The 15362-nt window shown below is 36.5% G+C and overlaps 1 long non-coding RNA gene across 1 annotated transcript in view; it reads right to left on the bottom strand.

Moving 5' to 3' along the window:
* Positions 1-301: 301 nt before the first annotated feature.
* Positions 302-15362, bottom strand: part of LOC143224158 (uncharacterized) — a 90260-nt gene continuing 75199 nt past the window's right edge. The window contains exon 2 of the long non-coding RNA XR_013013239.1: positions 302-861. This is a non-coding gene — a long non-coding RNA (uncharacterized LOC143224158). The remainder of the gene's footprint in view (positions 862-15362) is intronic.

Below are 15362 nucleotides of genomic sequence, written 5' to 3'. Positions count from 1 at the left end.
CATTGTCATGATGGAACGGTAACATTAGTTGCCGTAATAAGGCTGTCTTCCTGGCATCGGTGAATATTGGTCTTTCGTCTCTAGGGGGTAATTAGGGAATGAAACCTTGGGGAACGGCTCATAACGTATTCAGAATGTTGTTTCTGACATAACCAGAGCTATTTAATCTGTTATATTATTAACTTGAAAGTAGCGAATACCCCGTGTTTTTCGAACCTAAAGAAATTTTTACGTTAACCGTAACACGGTATTCTTAGCTGCTGGAAAATTACGTGGAAGAAACCGAAGAGTTTTCGAAATCAGCAGTTTTTAATAAACTTTATTTCTGTATGTTTTAAATAGTATTATTACACTGAATGACTAGGTACATACCTAAGTGTGCCTCGGTATGTTACAGCTGTACCATCAGAACAACTGATACGTATTTGTTCGTAAATTCGAGTGCTCTACATTCATCAGAACAATATAGAATATAACTAGGTTATTCTATTTTCTATTTATTTTTAAGCTTTTTTTAATTGTATGTATGTCGTTCCTTTTTAACTTCATGAAACTTCCATGGACGTCAGTTAGAACCCAAAGGTTTGCTTGCTTCAGCTAAATAACGGGCTATATCTCTTCTGTCCAACACAGGTATCGAAACCCAATTTTAGCATCGTAAGCCACCAGTTGAATCAATAGCACCCTTTAACAACTCTTTGGCAATTCTTTTGTGGCTGAATAATGAATATGGCCGCCACTCTTAAAGCGCGTTCACAGTTCTTTATCTCGGAACACGTATACCTGAGGCAACTGGTCACAGTCTAGACACGCCAATCTATAAAACACACCCGGCTCTTAGAACAAAAACATCTGGAACAGCTATAAAATAAATAAAACAATAAAAAGTTGATAAACTGTTACGAGATTAGGAAGTGTGTTTAGATTTGCATGAATTTTTATATTACGTCCAATTAATTAATTAAAAATTAACTCTTAACCAAAACGTTTCTGATCAAGACAAACAAATTGACGTCAATCAAACAAAAAGCACTGTATTTATAATACTTTTTGTTTGTGTAAAACTTATTGTATGTGAATTAATACCGAGTATATCTTAACTAAAGTGTAAACAGTTTTTATTTTATCCGTTTCGAGCTGCCCTCGCTAGTACAGCGGTATGTCTCCAGATTTACAACGCTAAAATCATGGGTTCGATTCCCCTCGGGGAGCTCAGCAGATAACCCGATGTGGCTTTGCTACAAGAAAAACACAAACACCATTTCGAGCTGGAGTATTGTTTGTTTGTTTGGAATTTCGCGCAAAGCTACTCGAGGGCTATCTGCGCTAGCCATCCCTAATTTAGCAGTGTAAGACTAGAGGGAAGGCAGCTAGTCATCACCACCCACCGTCAACTCTTCGGCTACTCTTTTACCAACGAATAGTGGGATTGACCGTCACATTATAACGCACCCACGGCTGAAAGGGCGAGCATGTTTGATGCAACCGGGATTCGAACCCGCGACCCTCAAATTACGAATCGAACGCCTTAACACACTTGGCCATGCCGGGCCTTCTAGCTGGGGTAACTCTCCGTTGGATGGATGAATAAAAACTCATTTCTGACGAAAGATGGGAAATTGTCCTTCTATTTTATTTTTTTAACATAATAAATATTAAAAATTCATTAAAAATACATAAAGATACCAATACTGAAATGAGAGATACTGTTTTAAAGAATTATATCAATATGAAATTAAATGGAAGGTCTAGCCCTCTGGTGACCTTCCTCATATCATCATGTATCACTGTGTCAAGTTTGGTGCTTACTGATTAAAAATTGTCTTAACATATAACAAACAGATACAGAGACATTTATTGATATAGATTTATTATAAATCATTATTACTAACTAGTGCTAGATACACTACTTCTAAATTACAGTTTTGAACAATAACTAAAGAAGGTTCGCCTCACTATGTAATCTGTGAATAATTCCAAGTTATAATTTTTTTTTAATTGAATTTCGCGCAAAGCTACTCGAGATCTATTTGTGCTAGTCGTCCTTAGTCAACAATACCCACCGTCAACTCTTGTGGTACTCTTTCATCAACAAATAGTGGGATTGAACGTCAAATTATAACGCTTTCATGACTGTTCGGTGAAGGATTCCAACCCGCAAATTGTAAGTCTAGGGCCCTATGATAGTTGAAAACCTTACTTTTGTTTGTATGAAAAATATAAAACCAATAATCTTTGTTCAAATATTAATAATTCCATTGTGGATACTCCCTGTGAGACAACGATAAGTTTATGGACTTATAACGCTTGAATCCGGGGTTTGGTTCTCCTTGGTGAAGAGAGCAGACAGCCCAAAGTGGCTTTGGCTTGAAAACGAAAAAACAAATAATAGATAGGACGTTGGTAGGTCTATGGATTTACAATGCTAAAATTAGGGACTCGATTTTCCGCGGTAACACAGCTGATAGCCCAAAGTGGTATTTCTCTAAAACGTTCAAGTATCTCTTGCGGAAACTATGAGTGGTAGCGGACATGCATATGCGATTAATGTACCAGTGTATACCTGGGAGCAATGTGAAGAAACTTGCTGACGATATAAAATTCCAGCAACAAATAAAGATGAATGACACGTCATAACTCCTTGATAATACACATAATATAACAATAATAAATAATATTACAATGCATATAAGAAAGAAAAAGACGAACAGGGAAGGGTAAATATTTGTTTCGAAATTTTTTATCAAAGCCTCACAAGGAACATTATGTTTCCTAATTTAAACTTATAAAGTGACAATAGTAAATCAACGACCCTTGGGCTGCTTTTATCTGACTGAATAATGGGGTTTGACCATTCACTACTCCTGTAGCATAAACACAGCCTTAGATGCGGAACGCAAAAGACGGAGAATCAGGAATACACGGATCCATAGCCTGATTATTTAACCACGCAAGGCTTCTCGGGAAGGAAGAAACTGATAAAATAAATATTTAAGTTTAATATTATTTGATAATAATATTACCACATGACAGCATAATCAGTGAATGGACCCAACATGGTCAGGTGGGTTAAGGCGTTCGACTCGTAATCCGAGGGTCGCGGGTTCGAATCCCAGTCGCACCAAACATGCTCGCCCTTTCAGATATGGGAGCGTTATAATGTGACAGTCAATCCCACTATTCGTTGGTAAAAGAGTAGCCCAAGAGTTGGCGGTGGTTGGTGATGACTAGCTGCCTTCCCTCTAGTCTTACACTGCTAAATTAGGGACGGCTAGCGCAAATAGCCCTCGAGTAGCTTTGCGCGAAATTCCAAAAAACAAACAATTAGTGAACGGGTGTTTATCATTTTTGTTAAATACTGTGTTTATAACACAAGTAACTGGCACAGTGTCTTTGATTATCTCGTCTATGTCCAATAAAATATTTGTGTTCGTATGAGTTAACGTTCTTTTAGTTTGTATTTTCTAACTTCTAGTTATACTCTAGTTCCTTGTTGATGACAAGTGTTTTAAAAGCGATAATAGTACTCAGTAACTTTACGTTGCCCTCCAGTGGCTCAGCGATACGTCTGCGGACTTACAACGCTAAAAACCGGGTTTCGATACCTGTGGTGGGCAAAGCACAGATAACCCATTGTGTAGCTTTGTGCTTAATTCAAAACAACAACAATAATTTGCCCCCTTGTGGTTCAGCGGTATGTCTGCGGAATTACAACGCTAAAAACCGGGTTTCTATACCTATGGTTGGCAGAGCACAGATAGCCCATTGTGTAGCTTTGTGCTCAATTCAGAACAACAACAACTTTATGTTTTTCTTCAATCCTGGTCTAGTTACTGGATCATTTAATTTACGCAAATGTGGGGTGGTTTTAAAATTTGCGGGGTATTTCAAATAATCTGTAAAAAATGGAAGATATATTTTAGGTGCACGTATAAGGTGTCCTAGGACGTGTCATCCACTGAAAACCAATTCCGTAAATAAACATCTGTTATTTTGTCACGAGCGTTAAAAGACACAACACGCTGCTAAGTCTGTAACAACTGCAGTTCTTCTTCTCATCAGACGAATTAATGAGATGATAGAAATCGTCACACAACAAAGCTTTATTTAGTTTAAAGCTGAAAAATTCCCTCTTGTCAGTTTATAACTGATTGGAGATATTCTGGATGTTAAAACAAATTGATGAAAACCTTTTTTTTCCTACTCGAGAATTTTCTTTGTTTCAACGTTTCGGTTATACACCTTGATCAAGATAACATGCGCCTTGACTGTTAACTTCAAATTCGTGCTGAGCGAAGTTTACGCTAATTTTGTAAAGAAAGATAAGAGAAAGTTTGTTTGTTTGTTTTTTGAATTTCGCGCAAAACTACACGAAGGCTATCTGCGCTAGCCGTCCCTATTGTAGCAGTGGGAAGGCAGCTAGTCTTCATCACCTACTGCCAACTCTTGGACTACTATATTACCAACGAATAGTGGGATTGACCGTCACATTATAAAAAACCCACGTCTGAAAGGGCGAGCATGCTTGGTGCGACGGGGATTCGACCCCGCGATCCTTGTATTGCGAGTCGAGCGCCCTAACCACCTGGCCATGCCGAACCTCGGAAAGAGAGAGAAGATAGCTAGTCAACAGCACCCATCTCTGAGTCTAGCTGCATAATGACGGTTGACCACAACTCTTATAACGCACCCACAGTCTCAAAGTACATAACAAGCTTTTGCAGCGAACGGATTCCGAACCTGAGCACTCAGATTGACAGTACGATATGCTAACAAATAGTCCACCCCTGGTTCACTATTAAAGCGAGTGATAATTCTCGTATAAGTGTAGAGAAATATTGTGTTTACACAACAGACCAGACTATTGGTCTATTCCAATAGTAAAGGTTATTTTTTATACATATGGTATACTTTATAGCATGGGATATTTTTTAGTTGTTTCTTAGTTGCGTTCTGTCATCAGAAACGTGCATAACCGAAACGTACAGACAAAAATAAAATATTCTAGGGTGAAAACTAAGAAGTTTAGTTTTGCTTGCTTACCATTTTGTAACGTCCCCTTACTGGGAAAAACATTTGTGTCTGTTTAGTTTTCCTAACAGCGTACAAAGTTCTAGAGACGGTTTAGTACGTAATTTTTAAAATGACAGCCTTACGAGGAGAACTTTTGTAACAGAAACTACGCCGCAATGTTATTACCAAGATAGTGCACGTGGAGATATGAACTTTGACTATCAATTATTAAGAAAACCCAAACATACTTTTCTGAGCTTGTCATAAGAAAGTTTTCGTTGCTTGGTATTAGCCAATATTTTTCTAGTTTACAGCTGTCCTTATAATCGTGATTTAGAGTTCAGATATGAAACTAACAATCTTCAGATAAACACACTAAAAAATGCAAACAAAATAGACAATTCGGTTGAAGGCGAACTATTACTTACCTACAGTATTAAAATACCGCAAAAGTAACTTTAATTTTACCATCATTTAATATAACAAAATAGCCTTCATCATCACTCACAACCTGTTTTATTGTTGTTATTATTATTTGCAGAATTTAAAAAAAAACACACAGAAAAGAAAATATCATAATTCCGGTGTAAACGATGCTGTAATTTCTCAAAATTAGCTTTCTTACAGAAACATGACGTTCCTTTAAAAAGTTGAAGTACAAGATGAACCAGGAATTATCAGTCAGTAACAGAAAAGCATTAGATTAGTGTAACGTGCACACTACGCACCTGGGGAACCAAAAATAGGTCCGGCATGGCCAAGCGTGTTAAGGCGTGCGACTCGTAATCTGAGGGTCGCGGGTTCGCATCCCGGTCGCGACAAACATGCTTGCCATTTCAGCCGTGGGGGCGTTATAATGTTACGGTCAATCCCACTATTCGTTGGTAAAAGAGTAGCCCAAGAGTTGGCGGTGGGTGGTGATGACTAGCTGCCTTCCCTCTAGTCTTACACTGCTAAATTAGGGACGGCTAGCACAGATAGCCCTCGAGTAGCTTTGTGCGAAATTCCAAAACACACACACAATACTCAACGCTTTGTACACTATACAATCGGAGTCTTTAGGGAGACGACCCAATTTTTATCTATGAAGTGAATGAGTAATAAAAAAAATCTATACACATACAGATCTTCAGAAGCTAAATATAGCTGGTATAGACGCTCTATCTCACGAATAACCAAAATAGAGATTTCTTATTTTTCCTTATGTCATCGTCTTTCTTTGACATGCCCAACGCCTGCTTAGTTCTAGTAGTAACTGCAATTTTATCATCAATTCATACAGCGAAACACTCTTCATAATCTGTGAATACCTGTTCTTACTATTATTTATTATTATTATTATTCTACGCAAAATTTATAAAGCTTTAGAATACACTTGGTAACTTGGTAACATTGTCTTATAAAAGAAAACACACAACTATAAGAGATAAAATATCGCTAAGTAAAAAATCCATGTAGGGCTAACTACTGAACTTAATAGAAGGAACCAAACAAAACATGAATAGATTTGTTTGTTTGTTTCTGAATTTCGCGCAAAGTTACACGAGGTCTATCTGCGCTAGCCGTCCCTGATTTAGCATTGTAAGACTAGATGGAAGGCAGCTAGTCATCACCACCCACCGCTAACTTTTGGGCTACTATTATTTTACCAACGAAGAGTGGGATTGGCAGTAACATTATAACGCCCCCACGGCTGAAAGAGCGAGCATGCTTGGTGCGACGAGGGTTCGAACCCGCGTCCCTCAGATTACGAGTCGAACGCCTTAACCCACCTGGCCATACCGGGCCGACATGAATGGAAGTGGACATGTTACTTGGTCCAGCCAATAATTCCATTGCAGACTAAGCTTCACATGGATAATAAAATCCTTATATTATTGGCTTCATCACTGATGAAACGAACGAAAGAATGATTTCCAATCGCAAAATTTTACTGTATTGCAAAACAGTCATAAAAGTGGTATTCTAAAGATGGAAGCTTAGATTCCGTTTAAACACCGAGTTTTCAATCAACAAAGTTGGTAGTCCAGTAATGTAGGTATTTAAAGTAGAGAAGGCTCAATCTGCTGTGTGATTATATATCTCAGGACGGCTGGTATGTGTATTAACACTTTTACTAATAAAGCAAAGAACAACGCTTCGACCTTTTTAGTTAACCTGAAGATGACCTAACAAGGTCGAAACGTTGTTCTCTGCTTTATAAATAAAAGTGTTAATACCCATACCAGCCGTCCTGAGATACATTTTTACTTCAAATGGGTTTCTCGTCATCACCAACTGCTATGTAATTGTTAGTTGATCAACTGATATGTCCGTCCCTATCTTGTTTGATTCCATGTTCTAAGCTCAGTAGCCAGTCCTACATAGCTTTTTTTCATTTAGCGATAATGTTTCTTATACTTGCGTATAAATATGTGTGTGTGTGCGCGCGCGCGCCTATCTTACAAACATTTAAGCTACCTAAACACCGTACTTAATTTACCTCACTATGTTATCACCCGTAGCCAGTTCTATAACCATCTTGAAAGGTCAACCCTAAACCTGACCCTTTTTGGTCCAAACCAACTCGTAACTAAAGTTATACAAGTAGTGTTATGCTACCGATTGTAATTAACTGTGTAACTATCATATGTTACTGGTATTTGCTTCATAGATCTATTTTTATGTTCATATTATAACATCCCATCTGCTTGTATGACATTTTATGGCTTTAACCGTCTAAATATTTATTCATTTGTGATAAAAAAACAAAAATTGAAGCGTTCAAAGTCGTTCGTTTCCACTTGTAAACTAGACGCAACGCGAACAGAGTTCCATTCTCTCCTTTAATGTTACCAGCAAACGCGTCTTAAAGTATATTCCAGGAAGGAAAGTGTCATTAGAAACTCCAAAGCGGAGATCCCTAACAACTCTGATTATATAAAGGAAATATTGCAATGTTTGTGCAGATGGAACGTTGAACGCACTAAAGCGATCACTTTGTTACTTACTGCACTTAAAACGAGTTCCTAACGTTTCGATTATTACACCACTTCATAACAAAAGGCGGAAATGCATCTCTATCCTTGTGTTGTGATGGCAACATTTCAGCAGCTGATTTCGCTCTAATTAAAGAAATATGACCGGTTAAAATCTAATTTGCTAGTCAGCTATCAGGTGGGGCTCCGCCCATAATGATATTTATGCCTTTCTGTTTCATGTACCTAATCAAATTGCTCAGCTACAAGACCGACAACCCTATTAGTGTGTCGAGAAGAGAGTGCTGGTATTTCCTCTGGGAATCTCCTTGCGACAAGCGCACGTGACTGTGGCTTTTCCTGACGAAACGACCCTGTCATCACTACATAATCACCCCGTGCACTGTATAGTCCAAGTCTACACGTATGTCTTCTTACCTATGTCCATCTGTGTTTGTCAGTGTGCTTATTCTCAGTAAGTGGGAAAGGTTATATTTACGTGGAAGAAATGAGCAACATACAAATATTATACGTTTTAAATATAAAATTATTTTCGTGTATGTAAAACTGGTGTGATGAAAAACACGTCTTTAACGAGAAATTTAAATAATGTGTTGACAACAGAATTTCACCCAACAATTTCCAAATGATATATCATTGAATATTAACCTAGTCGTAGTGGTTCGGTGATCCCACGGTAGGGTCACATATACCTTACTTGTTCAGCGGGTACTTATTGTAAAAGCGTAGTAACATTACGGCAATTAGAGCGATCATCTATGCGGTATGAATACAAAAATTATATTCTCACGATGTACGGCTCAATAATACCAGAAGTGAACAACACTTACATTGTGTAACAAATAAATAAACATCTCATGTATAAAACTTAGTGTCACGATGACAATGTGTAGCTGCTTTACTTAAGAAGTATATTTTACTTTATGTCAACGTAGTATGGTTATCGACCACACCATGGCGGTGTGGTACATAGTTCATATGAGAATAAATACAGTTTTTTTTTTCTCATGATTTATCACTCTATTATACCAACTCCTTGCAGTATGTAATCCACGTGACAATTTGCACTCTAATAATTTGAAACTCGGCGAACCCCGAGAAAAGTGGAATACGTATATATACATAAGTAAACGGTAGATTTTTACTCTTACGGTTGAAAACTTGGTATTAACAGGGGAACTGAGGAGATAACACACGTGACAAGTACATTTAGTGACATCAAAGGTGCTGTGTGAGTTGAGTTTACATTTTCTCTGTGAATGACAGAAATTTGAAAAAAAAGGAAAGTTATCAGTCCAGAAGTAGCACTAAAGATCCGTTAGAGATTGTTAGAGATAAACGTTAGAGATGGTTAGAGATAAACGTTAGAGATAGTTAGAGATAAACATTGGAGATGGTTAAAGATAAACGTTATAGATAGTTTGAGATAAACATTGGAGATGGTTAGAGATAAACGTTAGAGATTGTAAGAGATAAACGTTGGAGATGGTTCGAGATAAATATTGGAGATGGTTAGAGATATACCTTAGAGATGGACAGAACACAGAACCAGACAAAAGTAAAGTAGATGGGGAGAGATAGGAGCAACGTGGCAGTTAGTAGGAAATATGAATACAAAAATCATAACAGAAATGGAGAAATGAAATAACACAACACATACGACTGACATAAATGAGATAGATTCGTGATATGAAACGGTGTAAGGGAATTAAAAAGGGTCCAGCATGGCCAGGTGGTTAAGGCACTTGACTCGTAATCCGAGGGTCGAAGGTTCGAATTCCCGTCACACCAAACATGCTCGCTCTTTCAGTCTTGGGGACGTTATAATGTGACGGTCAATCCCAGGTATTCATTGGTAAAATAGTAACCCAAGAGTTGGTGGGTGGGTGGTGATAACTATCTGCCTTCCCTCTTGTCTTAGACTGCTAAATTAGGGACGGCTAGCGCAAATAGCCCTCGTGTAGCTTTGCGCAAAATTCAAACAACAAACAAACATACGTTAAAGAGAAAAATATAGTCACAAGAAGATAAAGATGCCAACGGAATGTGGATGATAATCCACGTGACAAATAAACGGCAGTTCTCTTATTATTTTTAAAAAAATATATGATGTAGGGAAGTTTCAAAGAATCATTTCACATAAATTGTTCTTAATGAAATTAACCCAACATTAAGGTGTAAAACAATTAACAAGCTAGAATGATTTGCTTTGTCATTGCAAAAATGAACATATATGCATCGAAATCGATATTACAAAAGCCTGGTTCGTGTTATGGATTTTTAATACAACACTTAGCGTAATAGTTCTATGTATGTATGTATATATATTGTTGGGAAGGGTTTTCGAACTAAAGATAGGCTAACATAGTTGTGATGTTTGTCAGGTTAACATTATGAATTATGTTTTATGATTAACTTAGTATTATTAAAAAATACACTTTGCATGAGTTGTGTAGTAACTTTAACGTGACACAAATGAAGTATAAAAATACATTTTGCCTGAGTTGTGTAGTAACTTTAACGTGACACAAATGAAGTATAAAAAATACATTTTGCATGAGTTGTGTAGTAACTTTAACGTGACACAAATGAAATATAAAAAATACATTTTGCCTGAGTTGTGTAATAACTTTAACGTGACACAAATGAAGTATAAAAAATACATTTTGCATGAGTTGTGTAGTAACTTTAACGTGACACAAATGAAGTATAAAAATACATTTTGCCTGAGTTGTGTAGTAACTTTAACGTGATACAAATGAAGTATAAAAAGTACATTTTGCATGAGTTGTGTAGTAACGTTAACGTGACACAAATGAAGTATAAAAATACATTTTGCCTGAGTTGTGTAGTAACTTTAACGTGACACAAATGAAGTATAAAAATACATTTTGCATGAGTTGTGTAATAACTTTAACGTGACACAAATGAAGTATAAAAAATACATTTTGCATGAGTTGTGTAGTAACTTTAACGTGACACAAATGAAATATAAAAAATACATTTTGCCTGAGTTGTGTAGTAACTTTAACGTGACACAAATGAAGTATAAAAATACATTTTGCCTGAGTTGTGTAGTAACTTTAACGTGACACAAATGAAGTATAAAAATACATTTTGCATGAGTTGTGTAGTAACTTTAACGTGATACAAATGAAATATAAAAAATACATTTTCCATGAGTTGTGTAGTAACGTTAACGTGATACAAATGAAGTACTTTGGATCATACTGGGTCTAGATTTTATGAGGTATGACAAGATGAGTTTGTCTATCTTAGCCTTAAACTAAACCTGCGCATTTCTTCATCCATTGGATCAATACTTTAGCTACAACACTCTTGTGACAATTTGGAAACAGAGTTCTAGTGAAGTCGATTTTTGTTCAGAATAAAACCGGTTTAAAGATGATCAGTGAAACAGGAACTCGGATCAAGGTAGGTATTTAATTGAAGTAGAAACCAGACTGGTTTAGCTTATTTACCTTCCTATTATGCTTTAAGTCTTGTAAATTCAAACTGTGGAGGTTTTCACTTAAATTAGTAATTATTTGGCACCTGTTGTGACGTATGATATGCTAACATCAGATATATTATATTAACGTGCACAAAACACGCAAATATATTTGTTTCTCATAAATCACAATTTTCTGCTTCACGGGTGAGTAGCTAGGCTAGTCGACAGGAATGTTAGGATATTTTATCTGATTTTCTAATCATAATTTAAATCAAGACCAACCGTTCTACCAACGAATATTCTTCAGTGACATAGTTCGTAAAGCAACACTGACAACTCGGGTTAAGTGTTAACATTAACTACTTTACTAACATGTTATCAATATAAATTTAACTTGGACATGAAATATAAATAACAGTTTAACCCAGGGTCCAGTGAGTATGTAGCAGTTGAATGTCTAAAGCAGCCACAGTTAAGGTTTAAAATCTGTTTAATTATCATTTTCACTATGGTAAGGCTCGGAGGTATATCATGATGGTTAGAGTGCTCAGACTATGAATCAAAGGATTTATGGTTCTTAGCCCGTTATCGCCTTGGAGCTGTGGTGTACTATAAAAATAACCGACAAATCCCATTATTCGGTCACATAAGAGTAGCACAGCAGTTGGCGGTGGGCACTGTTGACAATTACATTCCCTTTTATTTATCAGTTTGAAACTAGGGACAGCTACATCGTGAGAGAAAAGTCTTCCATTTACTTGTCACGTGATTATTTCTCACGTTTCTTTAGTACTTCCAAGTTTTAAAACGTGAGAGAAAATCCATTTACTTGTCACTTGATTATCTCCCACGTTCATTTAGTATTACTAAGTTTTGCGCGATAATTCAAATGCCAACAACAAGCAAATCTTTTTAAATGATATGCTTATGTTTTGTCTTTGTAAATATTAGGCAAAACTACAGTTCTTATGTTTTGTAAAAAGAAGTTAAACTTTAGGTTTTATCTGGAGGCCGTAACGTCATTTTAACAAACTTTGTTCAATGAAGAGAAAATCGACCTTTACATTCAAATGTGACTTTTAACATCTTGGCTTCAACTCAAAATAAATATTCCGGATCTACCCTGTTGTTTATAAAGTAAAGTCGATAAAACCTAAATTAACACACAGAAAGTAAAAAAGCAGACTATGGAGAAATTATTTTTCATAATTAACTTAAAACATGAATTTTTGGCGACAAACTGTAAGTTTTAGAATAGCTTCACGGATGCTTAATTAACTACAACATAAATTTTTGTTTTCGAAAGAAACTAGAGACACCTATTTAATTTTTTTACAACTAAATTTTATAACAGTACTGGATGTGTGATATATGCTGTCAAACATTAAATCTTGAAAACAATCACACGTTTGTCTTAGTATGTTTACTCTGTAATTCATAATATGTAATGACAATATTTGTGAAAGTAATACACTTCTAATAACACAAAATATATTTTCAAAGTTGATTGCAATTGTTTATTTTTAACCGTAAGAGACTTCGCTACATGAGTTGGGCGTGGCTTTGTAGTTAGTGTGCCTGGGTTCTGAATCCGATGATTCATGTCTCTTTGCCGTAAAAATTCTAACTTCACAGTTTGAGGTCATGAGTGCACTGTAAAAGGAACGGTAAAACTGCATTATTCGATCAGACAGAAATAGTCCAAAAGTTCTCAGTGACTGCCTTCCTTCTGGTCTATCGGTCCAAAATGTGGGACGGATATGAACAGTTAATCCTTGTGTAACTTATGTTAGTCCATGGCCAGGTGGTTAAGGCGCTCGACTCTTAATCTTAGGGGCTCGGGTTCGAATCTCCATCTCGCCAAACATGCTCGCCCTTTCAGCTGTGAGGGCGTTATAATGTGACGGTCAATCCCACTATTCGTTGGTAAGAGTAGCCCAAGAGTCGGCGGTGGGTGGTGCTGACTAGCTGCCTTCCCTCTAGTCTTACACTACTAAATTAGGGACGGCGAGCGCAGACAACCCTTTTGTGGCTTTGCGCGAAAATTCAAAACATACCAACAAACCATCGTATTTTTCAAGATTCAGAACTTAAACCCAGCCCATGTTACCGAATAGTTTTATTTGTGACTTGTCCTCACTTGATGACCGTATGTTCTTTGGAGAAAAACAAAAGCTATCAAAAACATCCAAATTTCATGTGTGCAACTTGCAGTTCAGTAGGGGTCATTGAAATTTTCAATATTCCCTTTTCCTGAAGAGAAAATAAAGTTTCACAATATAAGGATAAAGTGGCCAAAGCGCATTCATAAGTACATAGTGTATGTTCAATGTTGGAGTGAAGCACAAAAAATTAAATATATTTTACATATTCATCAAAAGTAATTTGTGATAGTTTTTTTATCCAAAAAGAGAGTGACTATTTTGAAGAAACCCGGGAGAGTGACTATTTTGAAGAAACCCGGGGAGAGTGACTATTTTGAAGAAACCCAGGGAGAGTAACTATTTTGAAGAAACCCGGGGAGAGTGACTATTTTGAAGAAACCCAGGAAGAGTAACTATTTTGAAGAAACCCGGGGAGAGTAACTATTTTGAAGAAACCCGGGGAGAGTGACTATTTTGAAAAATTCGGAGAGAGTGACTATTTTGAAGTAACCCAGGGAGAGTGACTATTTCGAAAAAATTCGGAGAGGTGACTATTTTGAAAAATTTGGAGAGAGTGACTATTTTGAAGAAACCTGTCAAGAGTGACTATTTTGAAGTAACCCATGGAGAGTGACTATTTCCTGAAAGGTGACTATTTTGAAAAATTTGGAGAGAGTGACTATTTTGAAGAAACCTGGCAAGAGTGACTATTTTGAAGTAACCCAGGGAGAGTGACTATTTCGAAAAAATTCTGAAAGGTGACTATTTTGAAAAATTTGGAGAGAGTGACTATTTTGAAGAAACCTGGCAAGAGTGACTATTTTGAAGTAACCCAGGGAGAGTGACTATTTCGAAAAAATTCTGAAAGGTGACTATTTTGAAAAATTTGGAGAGAGTGACTATTTTGAAGAAACCTGTCAAGAGTGACTATTTTGAAGTAACTCATGGAGAGTGACTATTTCGAAAAAATTCTGAAAGGTGACTATTTTGAAAAATTTGGAGAGAGTGACTATTTTGAAGAAACCTGGCAAGAGTGACTATTTTGAAGTAACCCAGGGAGAGTGACTATTTCGAAAAAATTCGGAGAGGTGACTATTTTGAAAAATCCGGAGAGAGTGACTATTTTGAAGTAACCTGGCAAGAGTGACTTTTCTGAAAAAAAACCGGAGAGAATGACTATTTTAAAAACAGGTCACACGTCACGTGATTATTGTTAGTATTATTAAACCAGTCTCATTAATAAAAAGAAAGAAAAATTCAGACTTTGCAGATATTGGGTCAGTTAACGGTTGTGTGTATGTGTTTTCTTATAGCAAAGCCACATCGGGCTATCTGCTGAGCCCACCGAGATGAATCGAACTCCTGATCTTAGTGTTGTAAATCCGTAGACTCATCGCTATACTAGCGGGTGGCTTAAAGGTCATGAAGTTACTTTATGAGCTAAAAGTAAAAAACAAATAAATACACAAATGTGCAATCAACTTCCTCTTGTATTGTCTTGTGCATTTACCTTTTGGAGCCCATAAAGTAGTTTTACATGGGAATGCAAATACGGATGTTTTCCTGTAAGATCTAACTGTACAGTTTTTTATAAGTTTCCGTTGTATGCTGTTCTACGTCGGACATACAGAGAAATATATAAAATAGCTTTCATCTATATGTATATTATAATTTAATTACCAATTCTGATGAAACTCAAGTTTTAGAAGCACATGTTATGTACGAGACCGAAGGTGCTTGGTTTAGCGAAATCTGAACACATTCAAGACAGCT

Source organism: Tachypleus tridentatus, chromosome 8, assembly GCF_004210375.1.
Source record: "Tachypleus tridentatus isolate NWPU-2018 chromosome 8, ASM421037v1, whole genome shotgun sequence".
Taxonomy (NCBI): Eukaryota; Metazoa; Arthropoda; class Merostomata; order Xiphosura; family Limulidae; genus Tachypleus; species Tachypleus tridentatus.
The sequence above is the reverse complement of the archived record's forward strand: the minus strand, read 5'-3'. Positions and strand labels throughout refer to the sequence as shown.